Source organism: Mus pahari, chromosome X, assembly GCF_900095145.1.
Source record: "Mus pahari chromosome X, PAHARI_EIJ_v1.1, whole genome shotgun sequence".
Classification (NCBI taxonomy): Eukaryota; Metazoa; Chordata; class Mammalia; order Rodentia; family Muridae; genus Mus; species Mus pahari.
Genome location: NC_034613.1, coordinates 69,403,133 through 69,411,426, shown reverse-complemented (window position 1 = coordinate 69,411,426; position 8,294 = coordinate 69,403,133). Strand labels below are relative to the sequence as shown.

Below are 8,294 nucleotides of genomic sequence, written 5' to 3'. Positions count from 1 at the left end.
AGAGCATTGATATCTATCCATTTTAGGATATCTTCCTCAGTTTCTTTCTCAAAAGACTTGAAGTTTGTCATATAAGTCTCTCACTTGTTAGTCTAGGTTTACTCAAGATATTTTATGTGGTTTTTGGCTCTTATGAAGGGCATTATTTTTTTGCCCAGTCTGTCATTGCTATATAGGAAAGCTACTGTTTTTTGTTTTTTGTTTTTTGTTTTTTGTTTTTTGTTTTTTGTTTTGTTTTGTTTTGTTTTGTTTTGTTGGTTTTTTTGTTTTGGTTTGGTTTGGTTTGGTTTTTTGTTTTGTTTTGTTTTTTTGAGTTCATCAGGAATCCAGCCACTTTACTGAAAGAGTTTACAGCTCTAGATATTCCCTGGTGGAATTTTTATTTTCACCCATGTACACCATCAAATTATCTACAAATAACAGTATTCTGACTTCTTTATTTCCAATAAATATGGAAAGAATGAACAACCTTCTATTGTTTATAATCTTAGTGAAATTGCTTTGAGTTTAATTTTGCATTACCACATGCTTGCTGTAATTTGTCTTTATTATATTTAAATATGTCCCTTGTGTCCCAAATTTCCCCTGGACTTTAATCAGGAAGTGTTAGTGGATATTGTCAAAGACCTTTTGTTCATCTAACCAGATGGTGATATATTTTTCTTCCTCTTTGTTTACAAGGGGAATTACATTTATTAATTTTTACATAATGAACCATCTCAGCATATCTAGATTGAACCCTACTAGATCATGATATATGGTACTTTTTATATGTTCTTGTATTCAGTGTGAAAGCACTTTATTAAGTACTTCATGAGGGAAATTGGTCTGTAATTTCATTGCCTTTTTGTTTTTTTGTGTGGTGTGTGTTTTGGGGGGTAACTCTGGCCTCATAAAATAATTGAAAAATGTTCATTCTTTTTGCAAAATATTTGAGGAGTATTGATTTAAATACTTCTTTGAAATTCTGATAGAATTCAGTGCTAAAACCATATAGTTCTGAATTTTTTTTCGTTAAGTTGGGAGACATTTAATGACTTCTACTTCACTGGTGGTTATACAGTTCTATCTAAAGCATTTATCAATTTTGCTTTTACTTTGGTAAATCATACTTATGAAGGAAATTATCCATTTCTTTTAGATTTTTCAATTTTTTATATTACAGATTTTAAATTATATACTTATGATTATCTGGATTTCCTTCATATATTTTGTTATGTTCCCCTTTTTTGTTGTTTCTTATTTTGTTAATTTGGATATTCTCTCATTTGTGTTGTTTTTTAGTTTGTTGTGATCATGTTTTGTTTTGTTTTGTTTTGTTTTCTATTTTGTTGATTTTCTCAAAGAACCAAAACTTTGATTGATTGATTCTTTTTATTGCTGTCTTGGTTTCTATTTTATTGATTTCAGACCTGGGCATTATCTGTTTTTTCTACCTAACATGCTTATCTATGTTTAGTTCTTTTAGTTCTAAATCTTACAGTTATACTGTTATGTTACTACTATGAGATCACTTCAAATTCTTTATGTAGTCACATAGTGCTAAGTACTTTCTTCTTTGCTCTGCTTTCATTGTATCCCATGAGTTCCAGTATGCTGTGTATTCATTTTCATTAAATACTAAAAAAAATTAATCTTTCTTATTTCTGTATTGTTTCGTTTTTCCTTCAGCAAAGAGTTTTTCAGTTTTCATTAGTTTGTAAGCTGTTTGTTGTTTCTGTTGTTGTTGATATTCAGATTGATTTCTTTGTGGTTTGATGGAATGCAGGGAGTTATTTCCATTTTCTTATATTATTGAAACTTTATTTGTGTCTGAGCATTTGGTCAATTTTGGAGAAAGTTATGTGAGGTGCAGTAAAGAAGGTGTATTCTTTTGTACGTAGACAAAATATTCTGTAAATATATCTTCACTCCATTTTTTTTATAATATCTGTAAGTTCCAGAATTTAACTGTTTAGTTTTTGTCTGGATGACTGTACCATTGTTGATATTTAAGTCCCCCATTATCAGTGAATGAGGGTCAGGATACGATTAAAGATAAAACAGTATTTCTTTTACAAATGTGAATGTCCATATGTTTGGAACATAGATGGTCACAATTTAAATGTAATCTTGGTGGATCATTATTTTGATGAATATGTAGTGTCCTAATCTGTCTCTCTTGATTAGTTTTGTTTTTAAGTCTGTTCTGTTTGATATTTAAATGGCTCCACAAGCTTGATTTTTGTTCCATTTGCTTAAAATCTTTTACCAATCCTTTATCCTAAGGTAATGTCCACCCTTGATATTGAGGTATATTTCATTGATACAGCAGAAGGATGGATCCTGTTTTTACATCCACTCTGTTAGTGTGTGGCTTTTTATTGAGACAATAAAACCATTGATATTGGGAGATATCAATGACTAATTACTCTTGATTTTTTTATTTTGATCTTGGTGGTCTTGATGGTCATGGTGGTGGTGGCGGTGTTGATATCTGTATGTGCTATTCCTTTCTTTGGATTTTACTTATGTGAGATTATTCATTACCTGTGTGAATATATATATATATATATATATATATATATATATATATATATAATTCAATGACAGAGATTCTCTCTTCCACTTCTTGTATTCTGTTAGTGAAGCTTATCTTTATAGTTTGTTGCTAATATTTTATTTTTAGAATAACCTCAGTTTTAGTTTTTTTAATAAATTTTGTTTTCAATCTTGGGTCTTGAATAGTTTTATTCATTTCCTTTGCTTTGTTTGTTTTTCTTTTCTTCAGTTCAATTAAGAATTTTTTTCAATTCCTCTTTAAGAACTCCTGTCATATTCTTATAAATTTTGGTAAGGTCTTTTCTTTGTGCTTCAGCTATGTTGGATTACTCAGTGTTTGCTGTGATAGGATGGCTGGACTCAAGTGGATATATCTTGTCTTGGCTGTTATTGATATTATTTTATGCTTGTGTCTTATGATCTGGGTTTGGGATGATTTAGGGAATAACTTCTGTATTTGTCTTTTGGGGATAGGTGGTTTATTTTATTCTCTTGGTTTCTGTTTGTTGTTGCTTCTTGTTTTTGTTTGATTTTTGTTTTTATTTCCTCTAAGCATATGATGGTTGTGTATTGCCTATTCCCCTAGCTTGTTCAGTTGGTTTGTTTATACAAAATGCCTGCTGATATTGGATACTGGGATACTGGAATAAGTTGAAAGAAGGAAGGTTGGAGAAGAACATCTTTATGATCTGTTGGGGTTGGAGTCAGTGACGAAAGTGAGACTATATGAGGTTCCCTGCTACACATCTGGAGATGTGACAAGTGGTAGTGTCAGAGGGGGAGATTATTTCTCAGAAGCAGTAATAGAGGTATGGGTCTGACTTCAGCCTACTTGTTGCCCTTGGACGTGCAGTCCTTGGGTTAACAGGGAGTTTGAGTCTAGATCAAAGCAAAGAGTCAGTAAAATAAGGTTAGCATGGAAACATCTTCAGGATCCACAGGAGACTGGAACAGAAGTCCATGGAAGGCTGTAACAGGTAGGGTGATCTTTATAGAGGTGGGAGTTAGACGAAAGATTTGAGACTAGGAGAGCAGAGGAAGAAGAGATGGTCTGTGGGCACCCTACCTGTTTTTCTGACAGGCATGACCTTATTTAGTAAGGGGTACATCTTTATCTTGGAGTGGAGGACTTGGATAAGTTTATAAGTCTAGGGAGATATGTTAGTGGGTACAAGGGCCTGTGGGATCCATAGGAAATTTTGGTGTGGTAAAAAAAAAAATGGCTGCAGTTGATGTTCTGTTTCAGAGCTTGGTCTGAGGAAACACAGAGAGATGAGGTTTCTAAGATTTTTTTTCAAATTTCATTTTTTAATAAATTAAGTACAAAACATTTGCATTTACCTTGGTAATATCATACATATCATGCCAACTTTAAGCTGTTAGCAAGTCACTGTTTTTAATAAAATAAAAGAGATTATTTATAATCATCATATTTTGTCTACTTGTGTAAAGAAAAATATGATTTTTCTCATAGCCCAGGTAAATAAGTGATTCTAAGTTAACTTACTATGGGAGTATATGAACATGAATTGTATATTTTTAATTTATCAATACCCCAGACTCTAAGCAGAGCATGATTCCCAGTTAGGGGTTTCCATTGCCATGATAAAATGGCATGACTAAAGCAACATGAAGAGAAAAGGTATCCTGAGTGACTGTCCTCCAACCCTAGCAACTTCCATTTTAAGGATTTCAGCTTTATACTCTTGTACAAAATATTCCCTGATGGACTAGTTGATGGTTCACCCCCTTGCATGATAACTCAGAATGTGGTTCAAGCTTCTCATGTGAATACTCATCCAGCAGCCCTCTACCATCTTATAATGCTGTATGCCTCATTGGGGTGTGGCCTAGTTTATATAGAGAATAAGGAAGCCTTGAGTACAGGCTCTACCAACCAATCTAGCTATAAGGGAAATTCTCATTGGTGCTGGATAAAAACTTTTGGGTGCAAGCGTTTGCTGGTGCATCCCCCACATTTCTGGAATTCTTCGCCTAGGCTCTGAAAGGATGACAAAATAAAAGAATTCATTGATTTCCCCCATAGTATACTTTGGTAGAATCATACCTATGTTTTTCATTGGGATGATGGAAGGTAAAGTATGCATTACTTTACATCCCCCAGGGGAAGTAATTTTACTGGCAAAGTGGCTATTTATTTATTTATTTATTTATTTTTGCTTATAACTCTTAGGTCACAATCCACTACTAAGGGAAGTCAGCAAAGAAACTTAAGTCAGGAAGTTGTAGGCAGCAGCTGAAGCCATGGAGGAGTGTTGCTTACTGGCTTGCTCTTCCTGTGTAGCTGTCCAGCGACATGAATAAACTAGGTTTACCTGGAAGGAGGGCTGGAAATGAAAAGGATTGAAAGTGGAGAGGGGGGAAAGAAGTTGCACATACATCCAATGACTCTACCTAGTTTGTTGAGCCCATCGTGGCAAGCACTTTAAGTCTGTTCAGCCTGCTCAAGGCTGTGGAATGGCACTTTCCCGGCTTGATTTTCCTGGCTTGTTCAATATGTTTTACTAATACAACTCAGGATCACCTCTCAAGTTATGCCACTGCCCACTGTGTGATGGGCTAGCCTACATCAGTCATTAATGAAACAGGGGAAAAAAACACTATCTAAAGGTAACTCTGATAAAGACATTTCCTCAATTGAGTGTCTCCTCAGATATAACTAGGTTTGTGCCCAGTTAAGAATAAAACAGCTAAAACAATCTAGTTAAGGAAGGAACTGGATCACACTCCTGTCAGAACCGGCGCCTCCCCACCCCCTCCAAGAAACATGAACCAGAAAGACATCAAAAGGTAGTTTAATCAGGAATGCTCTGGGAAGGCAAGAGGGCAGGGTCAGTCACAACAGACCAGCAGCCACAAGACCTGTCCCACCCCAGGAAGTCAGCAAGGTCATGGCTTCCATGAAGCTGGGAGTGCTGAGTGAGAGCAGCTGCAGTGAAGATGAGCTACTGGAGGGATGTATCCCCTGCTTTGAGTCAGCTGGCAGTCTACTCTGAGAGGACTACATTCTCAAGATGGTGCTTATGATGCACAGCTGGGTTCTGCCATCCTCAGAGCTTGCTGCCTCTCTGTTGACTTCATATCAGAAGGCTGCCAAAGATGCCCAGGAACTCAGACAGCTACAGATCTGCTACCTTGTCAGGTACTGGCTGACCCATCACTCTCAGGAAGTGCACCAGCAGGCAGTCATAAGCTGGCTTTAGACCACTGTCACTCAGGAGGGCAACATAGCCCAAAGGAGCCTAGGTGATGCCTCAAACCTTCTGAGTCCTGGAGGGCCTGGTCCCCCACCTCCAATGAGCAGCCCAGGCCTGGGCAAGAAACAGAATGTGTCCTTGCTGTTTGATCACCTGGAGACAGAGGACCTGGCCCAATGCCTTACTTGCCTGGAGTTCAGGTCCTTTCTGGCCATCACACCCTGAGACCTACCGGGCTATGTTTTTCAGGGCTCAGTGAGAGGGTTTCCTGCTCTGGAAGGTTCTTTGTGTCTGAGCAAAAATGTGTCCCATGAGGTGCATGTCATGGTGCAGAGTCCTCCTGTGCCTGCACAATGTGCCCAGGTACTAGACAAATTCTTTCGTGTGGCACGAAGGCTTCACCAACTGCACAATTTCAACACACTGATGGCAGTCACAAGGGCCTGTGTTGTAGCACCATCTCCAGACTCAAGGACTCCCACCTCCATCTGAGCCCTGACAAAACTAAAGCCCTGATAGAGCTGACAGAGCTCCTTTCTTCTCACAACAGCTATGCCTACTACTGATGCACCTGGGCCATCTCTACTGGCTTCTGGCTGCTGATACTGGGTATGCACCTCAAGGACCTGGTATCTCTGTATGAGGCCCATCCAAATAGATTGCCAGACCACCACCTGCCCTTATACAAGCTGAATAGCTTCTATCTGTGACTGCAGGAGCTGACAGGACTCCAGGGACAGAATTCCCCCTGCAGTGGCAATGAGGACCTGATGCATCTGCTGACACTTTACCTGGGAAGATGAGTGCTACAAGCTTTCTTATGCCCAGGAACCACACAGTCCTAAGAGTCTGACACAATCCCCCTTCAAAGCACCTGCAGTGGTAGAGTAGCCCATGCAGTGACACCAAAGCCAGATAGAGTGACTCTGGTTCAGCATGTGGAACAGTTAGTAGAGTCTGTGTTCAAGAACTATGGTGCAGAAGAACATGGCTTTATCTCTCTTGAGGACTTTGAGCTGATGTCAGGCAAATTCCCCTTCGCCTGCCATGGACATTACTCACCTCACTGCCATGGACACTGCATGGATCAAGTAAGAGTGGCATGTTAGAAGTGGCCAGACACTAAGAGTAACCACCGCCCCCTCCCCCAGGTGCACCTGTGCCAGCCACATCACTTTCCTCCTGCCAGTTGTGGCTCAGAGGAAAATCTTTCCTATACACTCTCCCTGGATACGGAGTCTGGTTGCCACCTTCACAATACTTGGACCCAGATGGAATCCTCACACTCTTCCTGGGAGCCAAAGATGGTACCCTGCCCAGCATCAGTTTTACTGTCCAAAGCTTCCTCGAAGCCCAGTGTCTGAATAGCATCTGGAGTCTTTTGCCTTACTACCCTAACCAATGCCTCCTTTACCCCGACTCTACCTCTGACAAAGAACCCACCAACTTTCCCCCTAAAGAAACATTCTTCTGCACTGTACTGACAGCCAGTCACACTACTTCCCCTCACTTAGCATCTGTAGCTCTGTGTTGGATGCATTTGGTCTCCAGTTGTGTCAGCTCCCTAGCTCCCCACTTCCTAAAGAAGGTAGATAAAGTTGGTAAAGAAGGTAAGGTTGACCTTCAAGCCCACAGTGTGGGGACGAGATTCCTGTTTTAAAACAGGATCTTTGAGCCAGTGAACCACACGGACTGTTGGCAAGGAATTGGGAGACTGTGAGGGTAGAGGGGACAGGGTTCTAACCAGTGTCAGGAAAGGGGCTGGTGTGGGCAGTGTGTGTGAAACATCTTCCTTCGCTTCCTCAAGGTAAAACCCAGTCCTGTGGTTTATAGAGCTCTGCAAGGTCTGTCCCCAGCACTTGTCTTCCCTTCCCACAGATCACCTTTACTCATCTTATTCCACCTCCACTGGCCTCTGGGTTTCTAGAGCATGCCCCCAAAATTCCTATCCCAGGACCTTTGTACTACCTGTTCCCTTTACCTGCAATGCTCTTTGCCAGAGTTCTGTATGATTCATGGGCTCTAGAACTTTGCTCCAGTGACATCACCTTGGGGAGGCCTCCTGACCTCAAGACTTGTCACATAAACATATTCTGACCCCCACCCCATTATGCTTTATTTCCCTCTGTGGTACTTAGGTCCTCTAACAAGCTAGACTATCACCTATTTATCTTGTTAAATGTCTGTCCCTCCTTGCCAGGAATAGCTCTCAAAAGGCAGAGATGTTTATCTGTATTATCTTGCTGTGCCTAGATAGAGTACCTGGCAGAGTTGGTACCAGGGAGCACCTATAAAGTGTTGGTCTGATGCTTCAATGTGTCTTTTCCCACACCCACATAAAAAGAAAAGGCTTGTCCAGACTTGGGAGTAGAAATCTGCTACCCTTCCACAAAACCATACATCCATGACCTGGTCCTTACAGAAACAAGATACTATAACCATCAAAAATTTAAATTTATTTTTCAGAAAAAAAAACCCAGCTAATGCAATGGCTCTTACCAAAAATGAATTGTAAATTTTTTGTAAATTGGTATA

General features: G+C 39.5%; 1 pseudogene; it reads left to right on the top strand.

Annotated features, from left to right (window-relative positions):
- The first annotated feature begins 5,329 nt into the window (after window positions 1-5,329).
- On the top strand, window positions 5,330-7,856 carry LOC110314374 (annotated as a pseudogene).
- The last annotated feature ends 438 nt before the right edge of the window (window positions 7,857-8,294 follow it).